The sequence below is a fragment of the Trachypithecus francoisi genome, unplaced genomic scaffold, assembly GCF_009764315.1.
Source record: "Trachypithecus francoisi isolate TF-2019V2 unplaced genomic scaffold, Tfra_2.0 Lachesis_group5, whole genome shotgun sequence".
Classification (NCBI taxonomy): domain Eukaryota; kingdom Metazoa; phylum Chordata; class Mammalia; order Primates; family Cercopithecidae; genus Trachypithecus; species Trachypithecus francoisi.
Window position 1 is genome coordinate 24,295,017 of NW_022681470.1, and position 25,683 is coordinate 24,320,699.

At 44.0% G+C, this 25,683-nt stretch overlaps 1 pseudogene; it reads left to right on the top strand.

Annotated features, from left to right (window-relative positions):
• Positions 1-23,416: 23,416 nt before the first annotated feature.
• Positions 23,417-25,475, top strand: LOC117076601 (annotated as a pseudogene).
• Positions 25,476-25,683: the final 208 nt, after the last annotated feature.

Here is a 25,683-nt window from a genome sequence, read left to right on the forward strand (position 1 = left end):
CATCTGATGCCTCTTGTAGCCCTGTATCTTCTTTTTCCTTGTGGTTGTTTGTTTGTTTTTCTTTACATTTCTTTCTTTTTTTTTTTTTTTTGAGACAAGGTCTTGCTCTGTCACCCAGGCTACACTGCGGGGGTGGCACATAGCTCACTGCAGCCTCAAACTCCTGGGCTCATGTAATCCTCCCTCAAGTGATCCTCCCACCTCAGACTCCCATGTAGCTGGGACTAAAGATGTATGCTACCACAGCTGGCTAATTTTTAATTTTTTGTAGAGATGGAGTCTCATATGCTGCCTAGGCTGGTCTTGAACTTCTGGCCTCAACTGGTCCTCCCACCTCATTCTCCCAAAGTGCTGGGATTATAGGCATGAGCCACTATGCCTTGGCCTTATTTTTCTATTAACATGCAAATTATGAGCCCTTTGTAAGTTTCACAATGTGAATTTTTTTCCAAGAAGATGAAAACATTTATTTATTGCTACACCATTTATTGCTGGCATACAAAATAGCAATAAGACCCTCTTACAACTCCATTATAAAACACGAGCCTAGAGCTTGGTCTCAGGCATCAGAGCAGGAGAATGAGGTCTACAAACCCTCCAGCTTTAAGCACACCACCTCAGTATCTGTCTTTGTGTTTGCTGTTCCCTATGCTCAAAATGCTCTTCCCTCGGCTGCTGGCATGGCTGCCTCACTCCCATCAGGACCTCCACTTAGATGTCACTCCTCAGTAGTGATTCCTAGAGCACTCTTTCCGAGAGGCCTTCCCCAGTTACTCTCCATCAGCCAACTCTATTTCTTTCATAGCAATCATTAATTCATCATAACAAAAATAAATACTATCATAACAGTATTTATCTATTTTTTTTAGCTACGTGTTAATTGTCTCCACTGGTAGAATGGGAGCTCCGGGAGAGCAGGAATGTTGTCTATCCTGTCCACCTTCGTATTCCCAATGCTTAGAGTGGGCACTACATAAATATTTATTGAATGACTACTTGATGGTGAGTAATACCTGGCAAAATTCTTTGCACATAGAGCTGTATAAATTTAATAGGAAGTGAGGATGACTAAATCAGCATAAGCTAACAACCAGACACTCCAGCTTTTGCTTAGCAAATCCTCTTCGTTGGGATATTAGGGGAAGCCCTCAGCCAGGAGTGGCTGAAATAGTCATTCCAGAGCCTGCTGCTTCTCATCCTGACTTTATGTTTTCATTTGAACAGCCTACACTGGTCCCCATCCCCACAGGCCCACTGTGGAATAGCTATCTTTTCCTTCTGTCGAGGTTTGATCCTTGTGACGAACCCACCCTGCCAACTCCTTCTTTTACATGGTGTTGCCCTTGTTTATTTGTCTAGGCCACCACCGGTTCCTTCTGGGTTAGAAGCGGTGGCTTTGTCCTTTCTGTGCCCCAGCACCGAGCACAGATCCAGGCATTCAGCAGGTACCCATTACATGTTATTGACAAATGAATTGTATCAGGACAGTCGCACCAAGGGCAGAGGGTTCCCAGGCTGTCTGCCGTAGCTCAGGCTTTAGTCTTTAAAGAATAGAAAACTTCTCTTTTGTGGTATGCATGCTTCAAATAGTAGATAGCTGGTGAAACAGTGAAGAGAGTTAGCTCTGGAGTTAGCCACTTAAGCATGACCTTACATAGGATGATACTGAACCACAATTTCCCTGTCATTAAAATCATAGCTCCTCCTTCACTGGATTTTTATGGGGATTAAATGAGAGAATGCATTTAAAATATCCATTATAGTGCCTGGAACAGAATAGATGCTCAGTAGTTGTTAGCTATGTGTTAGTAAGTGTTAGCTTTTTTCCCCACTATTTCTTTTTTCTTTTCTTTTTTTTTTTTTTAGACGGAGCCTTGTTCTGTCATCCAGGCTGGAGTGCAGCGGTGCAATCTTAGCTCACTGCAACCTCCACCTCCAGGGTTCAAGCGATTCTCCTGCCTCAGCCTCCCAAGTAGCTGGGATTACAGGTGTGTGCCAGCATACCCAGCTAATTTTTTGTATTTTTAGTTGAGACGGGATTTCACTGTATTGGCCAGACTGGTCTCGAACTTCTGACCTCAGGTGATCTGCCCATCTCGGCCTCCTGAAGTGCTGGGATTACAGGCATGAGCCACCATACCCGGCCTTTTCCCACTATTTCTGTTCTCACTTTCTACTTTAAAAAACTGTAGGTTACTTCATTTAATTTCTCTATAGATTTTTCACACTTTTCACTGTGGCCTCTGCAGGAAAAAAGGAACCTCTTGAAAAAAATAACTTTATAAAATGTCTTGAAAGTCCCCAGGCAGCTATCGAGGAAGAGCTTTCATAGCTCACCCCAGCTTTGAGGGAGAAAATGCTGATGCCTATTATTTTTCATTAAGCAGATAGCCTTTCCCCATGGTTCTTCTCACATCCCTTCACTTTAATCAAGTGTTCCGAATCTAAAAGGTAGCAATGAAAACTTGCCCTTTTGCTGACTGCCTTGAGTTTTACATTTTTCTCTTTCATGCACATTTACATTTGGATAACAATTATTTTCCAGACATTTGGGGAACAATTCTTGACTCCTTTCAATCTGGAGGACGTGTTTTCCAAATGCCTGACAGTGCTTGGTACATAGAAAGACATGTTAATATGTATCTTTTGGATTGCATTTGTTTAATCAAAAACTCAGTAACTAAGCTTTAAAAGAGTAGTCATCCCAGTATTTCAATATATGTGTAAAATTTATTTTTTTAATTTTACTTTAAGTTCTGGGATACATGTGCAGAACGTGCAGGTTTGTTACATAGGTATACACGTGCCATGGTGGTTTGCTGCACCCATCAACCTGTCATCTAGGTTTTAAGCTCCACATGCATTAGGTATTTGCTTTAATGCTCTCCCTCCCCTTTACCCCCACCCCCCCGACAGGTCCTGGTGTGTGATGTTCCCCTCCCTGTGTCCATGTGTTCTCATTGTTCAACTCCCACTTATGAGTGAGAACATGCAGTGTTTGGTTTTCTATTCCTGTGATAGTTTGCTGAGAATGATGGCTTCCTGCTGCAAAGGACATGAACTCATTCTTTTTTATGGCTACATATTATTCCATGGTGTACCAATATATCAGTCATATTAAACAGGAAAAGAAAGTTACCTGCAAGTCAGAAGAAAATAATTAAATCAGAATTTGCACTAAAACAAGGCCAGCCTTTCACATCATCACCACAGCAGTTTTAAAAGCACAAATGAAAGAGTGCCCTGTAACAAAATATCTGTCCACTTTGCCTGCCAGACGCCCATAATTGCACTACTTATGCATTTGTACATTATATGTATGCATTTAACAAGTATGCATTGAGTGCCAAACAAGCCCTGGGTGCTGTGATGGGTGCTGAGAATGAAAATTATTAACAGACATTATCCCTAATTTTAAGAAAAATTTCTGCTTAATTAATTCACAAATAAGCACAGAGACAAATTATAATTCGATGTCATTAGTGCAATGTGGAGGGCTATCCACAGGCAAAGGGGCCAGGGAAGAAGGAGCAGAGGCCTGTCTCGAGGGAATGTTCATATCAGAGGTATTCTTGAGTGGAAACTTGAAGAATAAATAGAAGCATGGCAGACAGTGAGGAGGTGAGAGAGAGAGAAGGAGAGGAAGAGTTTTACACGGAGGAAATAGTAGGTACATAGGCAAGAAGACATGATTTGTCAGAAAAAGCCATTTTAAGTTGAAGAGAATGTGAAGAACCAATGCGGGGAGATGAGCATGTTCAGCTGGGTAGGGGAAATGTATCATGCCAAGAAGAGATTTTGACTTTGGGAAGCCATAGAAAATTCATGTGTTAGAAAGATCAGTTCAGGCACGATGGCTCATGCCTGTAATCCCGGCACTTTGGGAGGCCAAGGTAGCTGTATCACTTGAGCTCAGGAGTTCAAGACCAGCTTAGACAAAATGGCAAAATCCCGTCTCTACCAAAAAATACAAAAAAATTTAACTGGGCATGGTGGTGCATACCTGTAGTATCAGCTACTGGGGAGGCTGAGGTGGGAGGATCACTTGAGTTCAGAAGGCGGAGGTTGCAGTAAGCCAAGATTGTACCACTGTACTCCAGCCTAGGTGACAGAGTTAGACCTTGTCTCAACAATAAAGAAAAAGAAAAAGAAAGGAAGAAAGGAAGAGGAAGAAAGAAGGAAGGAAGGAAGGAAGGAAGGAAGGAAGGAGGAAGGAAGGAAGGAAGGAAGGAAGGAAGGAAGGAGGAAGGAAGGAAGGAAGGAAAGAAAGAAAGAAAGAAAGAAAGAAAGGAGAAAATGTAATTTTATAAAGATATCTGTTCTCCCCAAGTTATCCTATTAATTCAGTGACTTCCAACCAAAATCTCCACAGAATTTTGTAAGGGAAACTGATGAGCTGGTTTTGGAATTTATTTGGAACTGTAATCTATGGGGATAACTAAGATACTTTTGCAAAAGAAAAGCAGTGAGGGGGAAATTGCACTATAAATATCATTCATACTGTAATCTCTCCAAGAAAACATAACAATATAACTTAAAGCTTTAAAGCATAACTTTAACAAACATATTACAATACCATTTGTAGGACTTAGATTGATTTTTGCTACCTTATGGTGTCATGAAAAACAAATATATATGTGTTCATTGACAAAAGCTCATAGGTTAAAACATACTGTACATGACAGTAATTGAGACAGCTGTAGGAACTATGGTAGAAACAGGCAAATTGTTACAGACTGGATTCTTCAGAAGGAGACACTGACAGAGTTTGGCCTGCAGAGCACAGACGGTCCCTGACTTAACAATGCTTCAGGGCCGGGCGCGGTGGCTCAAGCCTGTAATCCCAGCATTTTGGGAGGCCGAGACGGGCGGATCACGAGGTCAGGAGATCGAGACCATCCTGGCTAACACGGTGAAACCCCGTCTCTACTAAAAAATACAAAAAACTAGCCGGGCGAAGTGGCGGGCGCCTGTAGTCCCAGCTACTCGGGAGGCTGAGGCAGGAGAATGGCATAAACCTGGGAGGCGGAGCTTGCAGTGAGCTGAGATCCGGCCACTGCACTGAAGCCTGGGCGACAGAGAGAGACTCCGTCTCAAAAAAAAAAAAAAAAAAAAAAAAAAAAAAAAAAAACAATGCTTCGACTTTAAGATGGTGCAAAAGTGATGGGCATTCAGTAGAAACCATACTTTGAGTACCCACGCAACAATTCTATTTTCACTTTCAGTACAGTATTCAATAAATTACATGAGATATTCAATCCTTTATTACAATATTGGTTTTGTGTTAAATGGCTTTGCCCAACGGTAGACTAATGTAAGTGTTCTGAGCACGTTTAAGGTAGGCAGGTTTAAGTTAAATGCATTTTGACTTATAATATTCAAGCTTACGATGGGCTTGTTGGGACAGAGCCCCATCGTAAGTTGAGGAGCAGCTGTACTTACTAAGGATCAACATTGGTGGGGAAAAAAAGGGTGACAGCAGGATTGGGCAGAGAGAGAAGCCAACCTGCAGTGCAGGCCTGACAAAGCCTCTCTTCATAAGGAGTTCTGGAGTGTAGATGGTCCATCGGAAGTGGAGCAATAGCATGATGACTCATGAGATGCAGATTAAAATCGCAATGTGATATGACTACATACCCACCAGAATAGCTAAACTCTAAGTGTTGGTGAGAATGTGAAACAGTGGGAACTTTTGTATACCACTGGCGGAAATCTGAACTGCTGCAGCCAGGGTGGAAACTGATTGGCAATGTCTTTTTTTTTTTTTTTTTTTGAGACAGAATCTCCCTGTGTCACCAGGCTGGAGTGCAGTGGCGTGATCTCAGCTCACTGCAACCTCCTACTGCCTGGTTCAAGCGATTCTCCTGCCTCAGCCTCCTGAGTAGCTGGGATTACAGGCACGTACCACCACGTCCAACTAATTTTTTGTATTTCTAGTAAAGACAGGGTTTCACCATGTTGACCAAGATGGTCTCGATCTCCTGACCTTGTGATCCGCCCGCCTCAGGTTCCCAAAGTGCTGGGATTACAGGCATGAGCCACTGAGCCCAGCTAGCAGTGTCTATTAAACATATGGCCCAGAAGTTCCACTCCCCAGTATATACCCAGCTGAAATACTTATATATATATTTTGTTTTGTTTTGTTTGTTTTTGAGACAGGGTCTCACTCCGGTTGCCCAGGCTGGAGTGCAGTGGCACGATCTCGGCTCACTGCAGCCTCAACTTCCTGGGCTCAGTAATTCTGCCACCTCAGCTTCCCAAGCAGCTGGGACTACAGACGCACGCCATCCTGCCTGGCTAATTTTCTGTACTTTTTGGTAGATACAGGGTTTCGCCATGTTGCCCAGGTGGTCTTGAACTCCTAGACTCAAGTGATCCACCCACCTTGGCCTCCCACAATGCTGGGATTACAGGCATGAGCCACCATACCCAGCCTGAGATACTGACATATGTTGACCAAAAGATGTGTACAAGAATATTCATAGCAGCACTATTTGTAATAGCCCCCAAATGTCCATCAACAGTGGGATGGAAAATAAAATGCGGTCTATTCCCACAGTGGAATAGTTCAGCAATGAGTGCTGCTACATGAAGCAACATGAGTGAATCACATAAAGATGATGCTGCGCAAGAGAAGCCAGCCACAAAACACATGTATGATTCTGCTTATATAAAACTCAAAAGTAGACAAATAATTCTAAAGTCTAAATATGAAAACAACAGTTCCTTTTGGGAGATAATGACTGGAAGAGAGCATGAGGGGAGCTTCGAGGCTGTTGGCAATGTTCATTTCTGGAACTGGGCAGTGCTTGTAGAGGTGTGCTTACCTTATGAAATAATCACTGAGCTCTACACTTGATTTATATCCTTCTATGTGTCTATGTTAGTGTTGCTCCTTAACAAATTACCCCTAAACTTAGTGACTTAAATAATGAACATGTATTATTTCATTATTTCTTTGGGTCAGGAATCAAGGTGTGGGTTGACTAAATAGTTCTGGCTTAAGGTCTATTGTAATAGTTGCAATCAAGCTGTTGGCTGGCGCTGCAGTCATCTCAGGGCTCCACTGGAGTCTTACAATTTTTTCATAATTTTAGAATGACATTCCATCATTCAAGGAGAGGGGATTAACACAGGGCATGTTACCAGGAGGTGAGGAAAGCAAGCATATGTGATTGCTGCTGTTATACTACTCCAGTATTCAGAGAGGAGGGGTAACAAAGCAGACAGAAGAACACTACAACTTATATTTATCCTCCAGTCCAGCTTTATGACCTCCCCTGGTCTCATGCCTTAGTCTAGAAGTGGAACATGATGGAAAGGGGAAGGAGGGGCTAAAAAAAACCCTCAACAACATGAACTGAAAGTGCATATGTTGGCAATAATGTTTGGCAACAGTGGAGGCCCAGCTTTAATGGTGCCTGGTGGTTGTAGGCCAGTGCAGAGCTGCAGTATCTGCTGCAACAGTTCCCCATGAAAGTGGCTCATCTGAGGGCTGTGACAACAGAAGAAGGGCCCTTGTGCAGCTGTGCAGGCAGAGGTGGCCCCAGCAGGCAATGGAGGTTGAGCTCATAAATGAGGTGCCTCTGGTGATAGGAGCGACTTGGAGGAGAACTAGAGGCCCTACATGAGTAGAGACAATAGTCATCAATATAAAGTGCTACTGTGAATGTGACCCACTTTGTCTCCCAGGCAAACAGAAGCCACTTATGTAGGTAAAGCTTTCATTGAAAGGAAGGAGAAATCATCAGCTAGATAGATAGTAACTATGCTGGAGGTGAGTGAGAAGTTGGCTTTGGTCGAGGTGTCAACTGGGCAGCTGCTGGACTGAATCCAGACTGGCTGGTCCTTACGTTCCCCTTGTTGCTTGTCTACAACCTCCGAGAGTCTTGAGCTGGGTGTCAAAGTCTCCTTCTACCCAAAATGTGGATGTGTGATGCAGGGAGGTGTCAGGAGATATGGAATGTTAGGGCTGTTTTTCCTAAAAGCAAGAAGGAAAATGAAAGTTAAGTAGTGACAGGTAAGGTTGAATTGTCATGATCTTATGTGACTCGTATGTCGGGAGCTTATGCCATTTATTTCTTGCTCCACTTGCATCATTCCTTAAACAAGTGTTTGCTAAATATTTAATGTGCATTTATATTTAATGTAAGGGGTTTTTTTTGTACAGTAGAAAAAGCCACACAACATCATATGCATTAAGTCTGATAGTCACAGGTTTTCATATGTGGGGATGGCTTAATTTTGGAGGTGGTGACTCAAGGCACTGTTAGTGACCTAGGTGACTACTAGAATACCAGATACAGTCACAAGAATGAATTCAGAATGAATTCAGAGCCCTTTAAAAGCTATGCCTAGCAAATTCCCTTAAGGGTGTGTGAAAAACGGAACTATAGAAAATAATTATCCTGCTCCTCAAGCAATTATAAATGAGATTGTATCATGTCTTTGCTTAAACCCTCCAGTGGCTACTCCTTACACTTACTATCTACACTGCTTGGCATGGCCTGCAGGGTCTGACCCGGTGGAGCAGGCCCCTGCACACCTCTCCAACCACACCTCCTGTTCTCAATCCCCAGCTCCATCCACATGCCTCTCCTGGCTGCTCCCCAAACATCTCCAATCCTTTCTGCCTCAGGGGTTTTACACTTACTCCTCCTTCTGCTAAGAACTTTCATCTCTGAGGTCTTCATGAGCCAGCTTCTTTCCAACCCCCTTCTCAACTGTTGAAGATAATTTCATAGAGACCTTTCCTGACTTACCCCATTCAAAATACCCACTTCCAGACACTCCCAGCTCCATTACCCAGTTTTGTTTTTTTCCTAGCACCCACCACAATTAACAATTATATTATTTAGTTATTTGTCCATTGTCTTCACTAGGATGGAAACTCCATGGGAGGAGAGACTTGTCTGTTTTGTTCAGCTCTGAATCCCTGGGCATAGATCAGTGCCTGGGCCACACAGGTGCACGGGCACTGACTGTTAAATGAATTAATATGTGGATGATTAAATTATGGGCCATGTTTTAAATCAGGGGTGTCCAATTTTTTGGCTTCCCTAGGCTGCGTTGGAAGAAAAATTGTCTTGGGCCGCTTGTAAAATATACTAACACTAATGATAGCTGATGAGCTAAAAAAAAAAAAAAAAAAAAAAAATCGCAAAAAAATCTCATAATGTTGTAAGAAAGTTTACGAATTTGTGCAACCCATGGGCCACAGGTTGCACAAGTTTGTTTTAAATGATTTTAGCTATGTTTACTTCTATAGTTTGTATAACTTGAAGTACAATTTAAGATGATATCACTCTACATTCTTATACTTCTATCAAAAGAATATATTCTTTCTATCTATGTGCCCCAGTAAGAAGCCCAAGAATTCTGGGCTGCTCTTCAATTACAATTGCCTTGTGCAAAAATAAATCATTGGATAACTGGGAAACTGGAGTCTTCTGCAGACAGGCTGCATTCAGAGCCTCTATGTGGAGCTATTGAGGATGCACAGGATCTCTCCCAGAAACAGGCAGCCTAGAGCCAGATGCAGGTATGGCTGGAAACCTACCCTTGCAAAGTTTTTCAGGGTGCAGGGATGAGAGGATGCCCTCTCCCATGGCGTTGTCCTAAGCTGTGGTCCCTCTGTGCACCCGTGAGTCTGAACCCCAATGTGACAGCTCCTTGGTTACACAAAACTCAGCATAATCACCATGGCAAATATTTATTAAGCTCTTTGTGCCCAGTACTATTCCAAATACTTTCATGTACTGTCTCATTTCATTTTCACATCAACCCGACCACACAGCACCAAAGGTCGTCAATTTCACATCCTCGTTTCTAAAATTCAAAAAGCTCTGAAAACGGGACATTTTCATCAGTCATTTACCAGCACACCTTCCCTCGGTGAGGCTCTTCGTGTTTTTTATCCATTCCTATGCACCACAGGTGTTCCTATGTCTCACTGCAGAACTATGAATGTTGTGGAGGAAACGCAACCGGAACACCATGACCATAGACTTTAATCCAGACTGCCAGGCAGGAGCAGTCCCTGAAAGGAGTATTCTCAAATACCTTGGGGAGGAGGGAGGGTTTTTGGTTTGTTGTTTGTTGCTGTTGTTGTTGTTGTTGTTGTTGTTGCCGTTATAGGGCCTTAGCAGGGGCGTCACCCCTAATTCAGGAAGTTCAGGAATGGTAGATGAGGGATGGATTTTAGAAGAGAGAGGAATTCTTCTTGCACATCAACCACCGTTGTTCAGGCAATTTGGATTTCATTAAGAGGGATGAGGAGGAGCAGTTAGGGGCTAAGGTCATGTGTTAGAGTGGGTGGAAAAATGGCTGTGGAGGACGAGGACATGCCATGGCCTCAGTGGAAACTTCTCCATCCTCAGTGTGTCTCTCAGTGTATTCGATTGCAAGTACTGCTCCAGACACCACTTTCTCTATTCTAGAAGTTTCCCAGGCTGCCTCAAGAAATGTGAAATTCTTTTCTTTTCTGTGTAGTACATACAATGGATACTTTTGGCCAGCTTCTTGCCCTTCTCAGATCTGAAAATCCTGAATTTGGAGACACATTTGACCCAAGGGTCTTGGGTAAGGGATTACAAGCTCTTTTTCTCAGCCCCATCTTACAGCTGAGGAAACCGAGGCCCCTGGGGGTTACAGATCTTGCCCAAGATCTAGCATTTCGTGAGTAGACTAACAAATATCCTGTATTCCAAAAGTCACTCCCAGGTGCCCGAGAGGCTTAGAAGGAATGCATGGCCTCAGGTAGGTGCTGTGCCCAGAGCTGCCCTCCTGACGTCCACAGCATCCTGTCCTGGGCGGGAGGTGGAGTCACTGCCCCTCTCCAGACAGAGGTCAAGGATGAGTAAAAACTCACCCTGACGTTGCCATATTTCTTGCCTCTCCAAGAGTTGATGAGAGAGCCTGTGGTTGTTTTTCTCTCCACTATATTTCCTCCCTGATAGACTTCCTTGGCCATTCACAGTCATTTATTTTTATGTTTTCCTTAAGGATGACATAGGATGTTTTTATAAGCCTGAGCCCTTATTGAAAGTAAAAAGAAAAATGCTTAAAGAGAGTAACATGCTTTGGCCAGGCCTTCAAGATCTGGCAGGACAACAAGGGCAGCCCTTTCCCACTGCAGCGCTTCTCTGGCCATGCAGCCATGAGGTGAACTCCCACTAATAAGCACTTTAACCCTCAATAAGTGCTCTCAATACTTCATGGGTAAAGACGGGCAAGTGTTTTTAAAAGTAGATATGTTACAAACATTTTAAGTAGGCCCTACCTCCAAAAAACAAAACAATACCAAAAAAACCACCTCAGGAAGGGCTCCATAAAATGTTTATTTCACTGCAACCTCTTCACAGAGCCTAGTTTTGTTCTACAAACAGCCCAGACCACCTACATTCTTCACCTATAAGCTTATTATGACCCTAAGTTTCGTGTGGATTTCAAAAATGTGATTTTCTGTTTGACAGAAGGCAGGTAGAGGTAAATTAACCTCCTTTCTTATTGCTGGCTCAGCTGCCCTGGAGGGCTGTGGGTTACAGAGTGACTTCATTAGGAGAACAGAGGGATGCTCGGGAAGAAAGGCTGGAGCAGCTCCCATCTCAACCGCACAGGGAAATGGTTGCCTGACTTGCTGTATTATAATAGCAAAGTCTCTGCAGGGAACTCATTTCAATACTTTATATACTGAACTTGCTTAATAAGAGGCTGGCATTTGTCAAAGAAATCAGCTTCAACTATGATTTTTTTAAATGCTAACCAACTACAAAGTAACCCACCAATATCGGAGGGCTATCCTGGTTATTTAAAACTCAGCAGCTAGAGAGCCCTGTTTCCTTCAGTTTAGTGGGGTCACTTTTTTCTTTAACATTTAAATGGAAATATTTCATACACTGGGCTTGGAAACTCAACATTTCCCCACAGAATGACTGAGGATTCCCAGGGGTATATGCTGTTTACAATAGTTTTCTGCTAGATTTTTTATCTTGCTTGAAGCTTTCTTTGCTTCTTGTCCTGAATTAACCCAACAAACACTACTTTGCCTTAATTTCCCTGCAACAAACACTGCTTACCCAAAGCGTAGCAGGGTTTTGTTGAAGCTTTGCGGTAGGCGTTACATTGCATGTACCACTGCAGATTATTTAAAATGGAATGTTTGAGTCTCTATTCTATAACGTTTCCCAGGCTGCCTCAAGAAACTTGAAATTCTTTTCCCTTTAATATGTACAATAATTTTGCCTAGTGTCTTTTCCTAGTACAGCCACCGAGGCATGAGGGCTATTTTTCCACAACAAAACAGCTTTCTGAGCATTTTGTTAAATGAAATATATTTCTTCTTTTAAAGGAACTCTGGGGCCTATTTTAAAACTCCCTCTTTCACATTTACAAAATTTCAAAGGGAGACTTTAAGTGGTTAATCAGTATATGCTGATCAAATAAATTTCAAGCATATTGGTTAAATTCATCTTATTCCTCCATAGAAAGGGAGGAAAGGCTGGGCACAGTGGCTCACGCCTGTAATCCCAGCACTTTGGGAGGCCAAGGTAGGCAGGTCACTTGAGCCCAGGAGTTTGAGAGCAGCCTGGGCAAGAAGGCGAAACCCCATCTCTACAACAAATACAAAAAAAAAAAAAAATTAGCTGGACATGGTGGCACACACCTATACTCCAAGTTACTAGGGAGACTGAGGTGGGAGGATCATTTGAGCCCAGAAGATCAAGGCTGCAGTGAGCTGTGAGCATGCCACTGCTCTCCAGTCTGTGTGACAGTGTGAGACTCTCAAAAAAAAAAAAAATGTGTGTGTGTGTGTGTGTGCATGTAACATTTGTGTGTGGGGGAGGAACATCTGAGTGGGCATTTTGTGCCAAGGGTAATCATGTGTGCTATCTGTGGTAGGCATTATACCATCCACCTAATATTTCTGGTTGTCTGCCTTCTGGGCAGAAGGGGGACAAACTTAGGGTCAGTGGGGCCATATGACTAGTTCTGGCCACTGAGATCTAACTGGAAATGATGTGTATCACTTCCATTCAGACCCTCCAGAAGGCTCTTTCCTTCAACCTAGGTTGTTACATTCCAGATTGTGGGTGCTCTGTCCACTTGTGTCTTGGATCAATGTAGAGTAGATCCCCCTCCCACCAAAGCTGGTCTGCAGGGACCACAGTAAACACGTATTATGAGTGGGAAATAAACAATAAACCTGTTGTTTGAAGTCACTGAGATTTAAGAGCTATTTGTTACCATAGTATAGCCTAGCCTACTTTGATATACTATCTAACTGTAGTTCTGGCAATCACTCTCTGAAACAGGTATTATTATCTCCATGTTATTGATGTAATTTTCTCAGGCCACAGAGCAAATACGTGGTGGAGACTATTTTCAAATCCACATCCATCTGATCCAGTGCCTGTGCTCACTACACGGAATTTATAGTTACACTTACTAACTTTACTTTTTGGTGAATATTCTTACAAACAGATTCATAGCTTTTTTGAATTTCCAATTCTGCTGTGCAGTGTTGCCAATAAAATAGCACCATAGAATTTTTACTCAATATAATTTCATATGACCCACAACACTCCTGTTATGTCAGGCACATTCTTTTTTGTTTGTTTGTTTTGGTTTTAATTTTTTATTTTACTTTAAGTTCCAGAATACATGTACAAAACGTGTAGGTGTGTTACATAGGTATACATGTGCCATGGTGGTTTGCTGCAATTGTCAACCCGTCATCTAGGTTTTAAGCCCTGCATGCATTAGGTATTTGTCCTAATGCTCTCCCTCCCCTTGCCCCCCATCCCCCACAGGACCCACTATGTGATGTTCCCCTCTCTGTGTCCATGTGTTCTTATTGTTCAACTCCCACTTTGAGTGAGAACATGCGGTGTTTGGTTTTCTGTTCCTGTGTTAGTTTGCTAAGAATGATGGCTTCCAGCTTCATCTATGTTCCTGCAAAGGACATGTTCTCATTTCTATGGCTACATAGTATTCCATGGTATATATGTGCCACATTTTCTTTTTTGAGTCCCTCATTCATGGGCATTTGGTTTGGTTCCAAGTCTTTGCTATTGTGAACAGTGCTGCAATAAACATACGTGTACATGTGTCTTTGTAGTAGAATGATTTATAATCCTTTGGGTATATACCCAGTAATGGGATTGCTGGGTCAAATGGTGTTTCTGGTTCTAGATTCTTGTATAATTTTTTAAAATTTTACTTTAAGTTCTGGGATACATGTGCTGAACATGCAGGTTTGTTACATAGGTATACATGTGCCCTGGTGGTTTGCTGCACGTATCAACCCGTCATCTAAGTTTTAAGCTCCGCATGCAATAGGTATTTGTCCTAATGCTCTCCCTCTCCTTGCCCCCCATCTCCCAACAGGTCCTGGTGTGTGTTGTTCCCCTCCCTGTGTCCATGTGTTCCCATTGTTCAGCTCCCACTTATGAGTAAGAACGTGCAGTGTTTGGTTTTCTCTTCCTGTGTTAGTTTGCTGAGGATGATGACTTCCAGCTTCATCAATGTCCCTGCAAAGAGCATGAACTCATTCTTTTTTATGGCTGCATAGTATTCCATGGTGTATATGTGCCACATTTTCTTTGTACAGTCTGTCATTGATGGGCATTTAGGTTGGCTCCAAGTCTTTGCTATTGTAAAAAGTGCTGCAGCAAACATACGTGTGCATGTGTCTTTATAATAGAATGATTTATAATCCTTTGAGTATATACTCCAGCAATGGGATGGCTGGGTCAAATGGTATTTCTGGTTCTATATCCTTGAGGAATCACCACACTGTCTTCTACAATGGTTGAAATAATTTACACTCCTACTAACAGGGTAAAAGCGTTCCTATTTCTCTGCGTCCTCTGATTGCTGCCTGCTCCTTCCTCTAGAAGCTTTGTCCCAGAGGGCTACTGGCCTGATACCCACTGAAGCTCTCCTGTATGAGGTGTCTGTCCACCCTGTTGGGATGTCTCTCCCAGTCAGGAGGCACAGGGATCAGGGACCCACTTGAGAAGGCAGCCTGCCCCTTAGCAGAGCTCAAGCTCTACTGTGCTGGTAGAACCCTCTTTGTCAGCATCCGCTGCTCTTTTCAGAGCTGGCAGGCAGAAACATTTAAATCTGCTGAAGCTATGCCCACAGCCACCCCTTCCCACCAGTGGTCTGTCCCAGTGAGATGGGAGTTTTATTGACAAGCTCCTGACTGGGGCTGCTGCCTTTCTTTCAGAGATGCCCTGCCCAGTGAAGAGGAATCTAGAGAGGCAGTCTGGCGACAGCCAATTTGCCGCGCTGTGTTGAGTTCTGCCCATTCCAAACTTCCAGGCCTTTTTAGCAGTAAGGGGAAAACTGCCTACTCAAGCCTCAGTAATGGCAGACACCCTGCCCCCCACCAAGTTCAATCGTCCCAGGTTGACTTCAGACTGCTGTGCTGGCAGCGAGAATTTCAAGCCAGTGGTTCTTAGTTCGCTGGGCTCCATGGGAGTGGGACCTGCTGAGCGAGACCACTTGGCTCTCTGGCCTCAGCCCCCTTTCCAGGGGAGTGAACAGGCCTGTCTCACAGGGGTTCCAGGCGCCACTGGGATACAAAAAGAAAAACTCCCACAGCCAGCTCAGTGTCTGGCCAAACAGCAGCCCAGTTTTGTGCTTGAAACCCAGGGCCCTGGTGGTGTAGGCACCCGAGGGAATCTCCTGGTATGTGGGTTGCAAAAACTGTGGGAGAAGCATAGTATCTGGGCCGGATAGCACAGTCCCTCATGGCTTCCCTTGGCTGGGAAAGAGAGGCTCCCCAACTCCTTGCACTTCTTGGGTGAGGTGACACCCCACCCTGCTTCTGCTCACCCTCCATGGGCTGCACCCACTGTCTAACCAGTCCCAGTGAGATGAACAGCGTACCTCAGTTGGAAGTGCAGAAATCACCCACCTTCTGTGTTGGTCTTGCTGGGAGCTGCAGACCGGAGCTGTTCCATTTGGCCATCTTGCCAGCAGCCTCTGGCACATTCTTATTAGCCTCATTTTACAGATGATCCAAATCAAGTCCAGAGCCATTAACAGACGTACCTTAAGTGAGATTCATAATGTGTAAGAGAAAAAAGTTCCTCTCAGGTAGGTTTTCTTCCTCTGAGTCCTGTAGAAAGTGGAAATTAGAAATTGTTTAAATTCTTCCATGTCTGGGCACTTTCAGAGCAAAAATATGCTTTCCAGTTGCATTTAAAGCTAAAAATATAGACCTCTCCAGTCAGCTCATGACAGTTTTACAGCTAAGAATCTTCTCAACTTAGATGAGGGTGGAGGAAAAGGGAGGCATCAGGGCTGGACCATGTTGTAGTCTCACGCCTGTAGTCCCAGCACTTTGGCAGGCGGATCACTTGAGGTTGGGAGTTCGAGACCAGCCTGACCAAAATGGAGAAACCCTGTTTCTACTAAAAATACAAAAATTAGCAGGGTGTGGTGGTGCATGCCTGTAATCTCAGCTACTTGGGAGGCTAAGGTAGGAGAATCACTTTAGCTTGGGAGGGGAAGGTTGTGGTGAGCTGAGATTGTACCATTGTACTCCAGCCTGGGCAACAAGAGCAAAATTCCATCTCATAAAAAAAAAAGAGAGAGGACAAAGTGGTGTAATTAAGTGTCACTCTGGGACTGGACATAAACCCTGATTCTCAGTTTAAAGAACTGGAAAGGAAGAGAAAAGGAGTAGAAGACTAAGTGCCTTGAGGCTGACTGCCCCATTGTCCTCCCTTCTGTGCCCAAAATGGCAGTGACGGGTCAGAATAGTTGGGACGTCCTGCCCACAAGACTGACAGCCATTCAGCACTCCCTGCATGGCCAGCTGGTAGATCTGCCCACTGCTTGGCTTAGGTAGTTGATGAAAAGCTGTGGCTTGCTTCTTTTCATTCCTAGCAATCTCTCTCTCTCAGGTATATGATTCAAGCCCCAAACTTATGGAAACCTTGTACTTATACATCTTTCAGATTGTGTACTTTCCTCCCTCCCAGGTTCCCCCACTTCCCTTCCTCATAGGATTTTCAGTGACTCCTTCCTGGGCAGTGTTTGAGTGAAACCTCTGAGCCTCTGAGTATTAACTTTTGATTAGAGGTGCTCCCAAGGTCCAGGGAAAAGCCCATGGGCAGGCCAGTTCAAAGGCAGAGCGTCTTCTGGTAATGAATGTTGTGGATTCATTCTGTCACGTCAGATTTCCCAGGAAGCAGATTCTGAAATATATATTCACATGCAATAAGGTTATTGGGAGGGACTCTTGGGAATCAACACCTGTGAGGGGTAGAGAAAGCCAGACTGGGCAGAAGGAGAATTGGGGTGTGACACGGTCACACCAATGGTCTCAGCCAATCTCATGGAGGGCTCCGGATGAAGGATGGCCTTTCAGAATTGTCCTGATCCTCCAGGACTGGCCTGCCCCTGGATGTGGGAATATGACCATGGAGGAGGCAGATGTTTTCAGCTGCTGTTTTCCCCCAGAATGTGATATTGGTTTTGATTTACTTATCTTTGTTATCAAACTGAACTGGAGTCCACTTGCCCGGGGCAGCAAAGTCAAACGCTAACATTGGCATAGCATCAAGAGAAAGTGAGGCATTTATTGCAAGGCACCAAGCAAGAAGAATCGAGCAGCTCATACTTAAGACTGGAACTTCCAGATGACTTACAGGTAAGACTTCTAAAGGTGAAGAGGCAGAGGTTACAGGCAAAGTCATAAAGCAAAACATGGAGGCTGTACATTGGTTTGACCTAAAAAAGTGGGATATCTAAAAGCAGGAGCCCATAGGTTGGTGGTAGACTCAAAGATTTTCTCACTTGCAATTAGTTAAGGAGGCAAAGTTTGTCTCTAAAAAAGAACGTCAGCTCTGGCTCATGGGTGTGACCTTCTCCAGGCCCCTTAGGAAGAAATTTAGAACAAAGAACAGCGGTAGGAGTTCAGTCCTCATTTCCTCCTTATCTGAGGCCTGAGTGCTAATGGATCCATTTGGTGGGGATCCGGGTTTTTGAAAAACAACTCGGTGACATATGTTAGGATGTTACCTTTAGTTTCTATAAGAAACAAAACATCTGCTGACTCTAACTTCCTTGGCTATTGTTTTAAGTTACTATTACCTTCTTGCTTATTAAGTTGTTCCCTTATTGAGGCTAACTAGTTGCCTCGAATTTCCTTTGAAGGAACATTTTCCTTTATTTTCATGCTCAGGGGAAGGTGGGTACAGGCTCCGAAAAGGAGTTCCTGTTCTGTCTTATCTGCATGGGCTGGAGGGATAGTTCAAGGTTTGCACTGAGCTTTCTCTACTGTGATACTTCTCATTCTGCAGGCCAATGAACCAATGTAAGGTTTCTGCCAACCCTCAAGTATGTCCGTTTAAAATTAAACATTTGGGGATTAGGACCATGACCACTGGGTGAGTCTGTGGACCCCAGGGAACCAAGTGTGAACTCGACCTAGGCCAGGACCATGTATTACCTGGTGCCCATTCACACTTCCTCTAATAGATGGCTCTCATAATGTCTTAGGTTTCCAGGTGCCAATATTAGCTTGGACTCTGTGTCCTCAAACTATTTGGGTACCACCCTTTCCCAGTACATAATTACCAAAATAAATAGTTCTTAGTATTTTGGGGGGAAGACTAGGGGAATCATTGCCATTTATACTTGCTATGGTGTTACAAGGCCTTCCTGGGGATTTAGACTCTCCTTCAATCAACGGGTGCTAGGTCAGAAAACTGGCTCAGGTCTGGAAACTAAAAAAGAGATTTTACGTTTTTACTGTGGTGGCTACTTTTAGTCTCCTAATCATCTACTCTTGATTTCTTTGGGTTGTATAGATTGTATTATTCAGAAAGAATCAATAGGGTCTGAATAATACTTTTGAACCAATTGAATGCTGCCTTTTCCAATACTACCTATGGCCTGCCCCTCCCCTATTCTGAGCCCATAAAAATCCCCGGACACAGCTACACAAGGAGGAGAGAACCACCAGACTGTGGGGATGAGGGACCATCCCCTGTGTCCCCTCTCTACTGAGAGCTGTTCCGTTGCTCAGTAAAATTCTTCTCTGCCCTCCTCACCCTTCAATGTGCAGCATATCCTCATTCTTCTGGGTGTGGTACAAGAGCTTGAGAATCACCAAATGCGGGTACAAGCTATAACACAGGTGAGCTGAGGCACACCAGCATGGCCAAGCAAGCCCTGGGCGGACATCACTGCCTGGAGGTCTCCGGTTTGCAAAGTGACCAAGAAGAAAAAATTCTACATCAGTTATCCACATCCCATGTATTGCAGTCCCACTCCTTCATAATTAGGGCTCTGACCTTGGCAGAGCTGGTCTGTGGAACTCAGAACTCAACCTTCTCTGGAGCCCTGTGCTTCCATAATTAAATCCTAAATTCAGTCCTCAGGTTTTTCTGCACTCCAGTGATAGGAGATGAGGGTATCTTTTTATGCTTCTGAGGATGTCCTCTGAAACTCTGACTTAACCTGTAATAGGTGACCAATTATCCTCAGCCTTTTACTGTCTTGCCCCAAATAATAGATTATTTCCTAACAAAAACTATCTAGTTCTATTGTCTTTATAATGACTATTTCCCTGTATCTCTCAAATGCCTGATACAGGCATTTGAACACTACTTGACAGTATGTTCTATTCCACCAGCCATCCTTCCATGTCCACCATGGTGGAGTTTTAATAGTTGCAGCAGTACAGCAGGCCTGAGGCCATCTGTGCACCCCCAACCACCAGCGGCAGGTCCTCACGGCTCGCTGGCCAGTGGATGACTCCACCCTGAAATCCCAATTTACAAACAGTCTTCATTCTTGGATGAGTCCCCACACTGCCACAGATCAGGTTCCCTGGGCATCAGACTCTGAGACCAGGTGCAAGAGACCAGGTGCAAGAGGTGCATGGTGACACATGCCTGTAATCCCAGTTTGGGAGGCTGAGGCAGGAGAATTGCTTGAATCTGGGAGGCAGAGGTTGCAGTGAGCTGAGATCATGCCATTGCACTCCAGCCTAGACCACAAGAGTGAAATTCTGTCTCAAAACAAACAAACAAACAAACAAAAACAAGAAAAAGAGGTTTATTGGGGAGTGCTTTTTAAAATTAATCCCCAGGGGAAGTGAAGGGAGCATAATGGGGCAACAAGAGAAGTTAAGCTGTGACATAGTCACATCAAAAGCCTGAACCAATCCCACTGGTCCTATGGAGCTGAGATGGCTCATAGCCCTCCACACTGGGGCAAGGGGGCTAGACATTTACACACTCTGCCTTTACTAGCTGTGTTCACCAGCTGAGGGCAATCTCCAGAGAGGGCCTCAACTGCCAGCTGTGAGTTGTCAACACTCTGAGCGAATGAGGAAATAGGTGACCCAGTCCTGAAAGGGGTTGGAAGTGGGTATCTGAGGCACAGCATCCTCTCTGAGAAAGTCTGTGCAGAGCAGCTTAAGTCATTCTTGACCTAAAGCAGGATCTGAGTGCAGACTCAAAGCAGAACTCACACCTTGAGTGTATGGATCAAATGCCATTTGCCTAGTAAACATTTAGGATTCTCTCAAAACTCATGTATTGTTGGAGTTGGAAAACCCTTAGAGGAGATTCCATTTCAGACCCCACTTGTTATGGATGAGAAATTTAGACACAGTTTGACCCAAAGAGAGTTTTTGATTTCCGGTATTGCTCTTTCTGCTATGGCTTTCTGGTTTTGACTCTATAAAATTCTGAAAATCTTTCTCTTTGTATCTGCTGAAGGAGTCTAAATGGTGATATTTAATTTGGCAAAAAACCAACTACATATTTGTTATTATCTCAGGATGCTTGAGATGGATGGCGATTGAGCAGTGATCACCCTCACAAAAGAAAGTTATCAGTGATGGTCCGGGCGCAGTGGCTCACACCTGTAATCCCAGCACTTTGGGAGGCTAAGGCAGGTGGATTGCCTGAGCTCAGGAGTTCGCAACCAGCCTGGGCAACACGGTGAAACCCCGTCTCTACTAAAATAAAAAAAAGTAGCTGGGCGTGGTGGCATGCTCCTGTAGTCTCAGCTACTTGAGAGGCTAAGGCAGGAGAATTGCTTGAACCCACGAGGCAGAGGTTGCAGTGAGCCGAGATTGCACCACTGCACTCCAGCCTGGGCAACAGAGTGAGACTCCATCTCAAAAAAAAGAAAGTTATCAGTGATGGATATAAAGTATCATTTTATGTAATACATAGTCATAAAGCATTAAATTATTTATCCTCAATTGTTAAGCTGGGTGATATGTACATGGGATTTCAGGGCTTATTATGTTATTTTATATGTTTAAATTTTTCCTTAATAAAAACTTGACAAAATTACTCAGCCCTTGTTTGTTTGTTTTAAAGAGATAGGGTCTCACTATGTTGCCCAGGTGGATCGTGAACTCCTGGGCTCAAGCAGTCCCCTGCCTCAGCCTCCCAAAGTGTTGGGATTAGTGGCGTGGGCCACCGTGCCCAGTCTCCCTTGTTTTAAACTATAAGTATATGATGCCTAGTCTATGCATGGAAAGAAATGTATTTCCTCTAAATATAAATGATTTAACAGTCATTTATTTAGCACTTACTCTGGGCTTAAACACTGTGCTAAGTTCCAAAGAAAGAAACAAAGATGAATTAGAGAGGTTAATCAATTTTTTGCAAGTGAAATAAAACCTGACATTTGTAGCCCTAATTAATTGGGGTTTCATTTTCTTACACCATAAGAAGTCTGGAGAAATATAGTCCAGAGATCGTGCAGTGCCTTAATGACATCACCAAAGACCTAGGTCCTCCTTTTCCCCAGGTATTTCTGGGAGTTATCAGCTAAGGTTGCCAGATAAAATACAGGACACATAGTTAAATTTGAATTTCAGGTAAATAACAAATAATTCCTCTTAGCATGACTACATCCCATGCAATATTTGGGACATATGTATATTAAACATGTTTTTATATTCATCTGGAATTCAATATTAACTGAGTGTCCTGGTTTTTTTTTTTTTTTTTCAGATGGAGTCTTACTCTGTTGCCCAGGCTGGAGTGCAGTGGTGGATCTCTATTCACTGAAACCTCTGCCTCCTGGGTTCAAGTGATTTCCTTTCCTCACCCTCAGAAGTAGCTGGGACTACAGGTGTGCACCACCATGCCTAGCTAATTTTTTTGTATTTTCAGTAGGAATGGGATTTCACCACATGAGCCAGGCTGGTCTCAAACTCCTGACCTCAGGTGATCCGCCCACCTCAACCTCCCAAAGTGCTGGGATTACAGGCGTGAGCCACCGCATCTGGCCTTGTGTTTTTATTTGTTTAATCTAGCAATGCTCCCTTTAGGGAACAGCTGACATGTGTTCACGACAAATACTATCAGTTACTCCCTCAGCCCATGTTTTCTAGAAAAACAGAGCAGAGGCAAGCTTCACATGCTACAGCTCATTGTAAATCCCAGGGCAGGGGCAAGGCAGGGAAGAAAGGAAAGAGAATGCAAGGTGGCACTTGGATTAGCAGCCCACAGCTTCCAAGGAAAGAGCGCAGCTGCCCAGTTGTGCGGAATGTTGTCTAGACAGGCCCTGTAGACACACTATGCCTTGGAAATGTCCCTCTTGGTGAAAAAGGAGCTAGAAGAGAAGAATTGTAATGTTCCCAACACAAAGAAAAGAAAAATGTTTGACATGATGGATATCCAGTTACTCTGACTTGATCCTTACACATTGTATGCATGTATCAAAATATCTTATGTATCCCAAAATATGTACAAATAATATAGATAATTAAAAATAAAAATAAAAAAGTATAGTGTTAAAAAAAAATCCCAAGAGGAGCTTTACGTTCAGATGTGACTGGGCTCAGAGCTCGAGTGATGTCTTCTGGGTTCTTTCTATCTCTTTGCTCTGCTGTTCCCTGTGTTGCCAGCATTCTTAGGCTCTAGGCAAGGGCAAACCATCATAACCTAATGGCCTCCAAGGCAGTACAAGGAAAGCCTCTCTTCTGGGAGTTCTGCAGAGGAGTCTTGGGTTTCTTCTCATCAGACCAACTCAGGTGAGGAGCCCACTCCTAAGCCAGGGAATGAACTATGCTGACTGCCCAAGGCTGAATCATGTGTTGCACCCCAACAACATGACTAGGAGAGGGTGGGGAAGTCAGGGAACGTTGCTGCACCAAGGGAGAGGATGCTGGGAGACAAACAAAGAAATACTGGCCACAGATTGGCCACAAACAAAGAAGAACTGCTTGTGCCTCCACTCCTCAAGGAGTTTTAATGTACACCCCCCTTCTCTATAGGACCAAGCCGTAAGTTCCTGGGGACTGTTCCTGAGGCAGACTAACAGAAGAAAACAATCTTAGTCAAAATCTTTCCTCTCCAACAACTAAGCCTGCTTACTGAACCAGGCTAGTGAGCTCCCCACCACCAACCAAGCTGACGACATGGAATCAAGTAATGACATTTTGGGTGCATTTGCTCCCAAAAGGTATGGTCAGTATCTCATGCAGAAAGATTGTTTGGCCGTGTGATCCAGGAGAAACCACTCTGATCTTTGCTGATCCCAGGCCCCTCTGTGATCGGGTACAGGAGATCAGAACCCTCAAATAATAGGCTTGATACTGTTCGGCTGTGTCCCCACCCAAATCTCATCTTGAATTTTAGCTCCCACAATTCCCTCATGGCTTGGGAAGAACGTGCTGGGAGGTGATTGAATTATGGGGGTGGGTCTTTCCTGCACTGTTCTCATGATAGTGAAAGAGTCTCACAAGATCTGATGGTTTTAAAAATGCAGAGATTCCCTGCACAAGCTCTCTCTTTGTCTGCTACCATCCATGTAAGATGTAACTTACTTCTCCTTGCCTTCCACCATGATTATGAGGCCTCTGCAGCCTTGTGGAACTGTAAGTACATTAAACCTCTTTTGTTTTGTAAATTGCCCAGTCTCGGGGGTTTTTTGTTGTTGTTTTTTTTTTTGAGATGGAGTCTCGCTCTGTCGCCCAGGCTGGAGTGCAGTGATGCAATCTCAGCTCACTGCAAGCTTGGCCTCCCGGGTTCACACCATTCTCCTGCCTCAGTCTCCCAAGTAGCTGGGACTACAGGTGCCTGCCACCACGCCCGGCTAATGTTTTACATTTTTAGTAGAGACAGGGTTTCACCATATTAGCCAGGATGGTCTCAATCTCCTGACCTCATGATCCACCCACCTCAGCCTCCCAAAGTACTGGGATTACCCGCGTGAGGCACCGCGCCCAGCCCAGTCTTGGGTATGTTTTTATCAGCAGTGTGAAAATGGACTAATATAAGGCTAAAGGTTTTCTATAATCAGATTTATTTTAAGCCTACCCTAAATACAAAGCTGATTCATAGTTAGGAGGACAATCTCTATTCCCATAAATAATCGTCAGTTTATATAATAAACAGTTTATAAACTCCAGGTTGCTTTTCATACTTGACAGATCTGGTTTTTTGGATCAATATTCCCTACCAGAAGCATGTGGGTTTGGAACCCAGCCCCAGTTCATGACTTATATTTGAAACACCTTGTGGGGAAATCTGTCAGAATCAACATAAGAATGTGTCCTTGTCCGGGCGTGGTGGCACACGCCTGTAATCCCCCAGCACTTTGGGAGGCCAAGACAGGCGGATCACCTGAGGTCAGGAATTCAAGACCAGCCTGGCCAACATGCTGAAACCCCGTCTCTACTAAAAATACAAAAATTAGCCGGGCGTGGTGGCGGGCGCCTATAATCCCAGCTACTCAGGAGGCTGAGGTAGGAGAATTGCTTGAACCTAGGAGGCGGAGGTTGCAGTGAGCTGAGATTGCACCACTGCACTCCAGCCTGGGGAACAGAGTGAGTCTCCATCTCAAAAACAAACAAACAAACAAACAAAAAGTTGTGTCCTTTATTTTAAAATATTTTTTCCTCAGCCTTTGAGCCTGTGGATAGGACATGTTATCAGTCGGAGCTGTGCAGACTTAATCTTAATGTTTGGTCATTCAAAGCGCTGACATAGCTCTTCCACAGGAGGCCTGTGCATCGCCACTCATGCTGCCACTGCGTCTTTAGTGATCACTGAGAAGTTCCAGCATGTCAACACCAACATCAATGTGTGGCAGAAAATAGCCTTTGCCATCACTGCCATGAAGGGTATGTGCTGAAGTTATGCTCATGTGGAGTTGAAAAAGCAGACATCGACCTCCCCAAGAGGGCAGGAGAATTCACTGAGGATGAAGTGGAACTCCTTGAGGATCACCCTTATGCAGAATCCACACCAGTACAAGATCCCAGACTAGCTCCTGAACAGACGGAAGGATGTAAAGGATGGAAACTATAGCCAGGTCCTGGTCTGGACAACAAGCTCTGTGAAGACCCGGAGCGACTGAAGAAGATTGAGGCCCATGGAGGGCTGTGCCACTTCTGGGACCTTTGTGTCTGAGGTCAGCATGCCAAGACCACTGGCTGCCATGGCTGTACTGTGAGTGGATTCAGGAAGAAGTAAGTTTGTAGGCCTGTCTGTATATATACTTAAAAAAATAAAAATAAAACAAAGTCCTGGTATCACCTTAAAGTTTAGGATAAGGCCACTGTGAAAAGATCCCAAGCCACACTATGAATTATACAAATGAGAGCACTGTTTATATCCAGTAGATGGACAGAAATAACAAAGTCTAACTAAACCAAAGGTCAATAAAGTATTATACAAGACT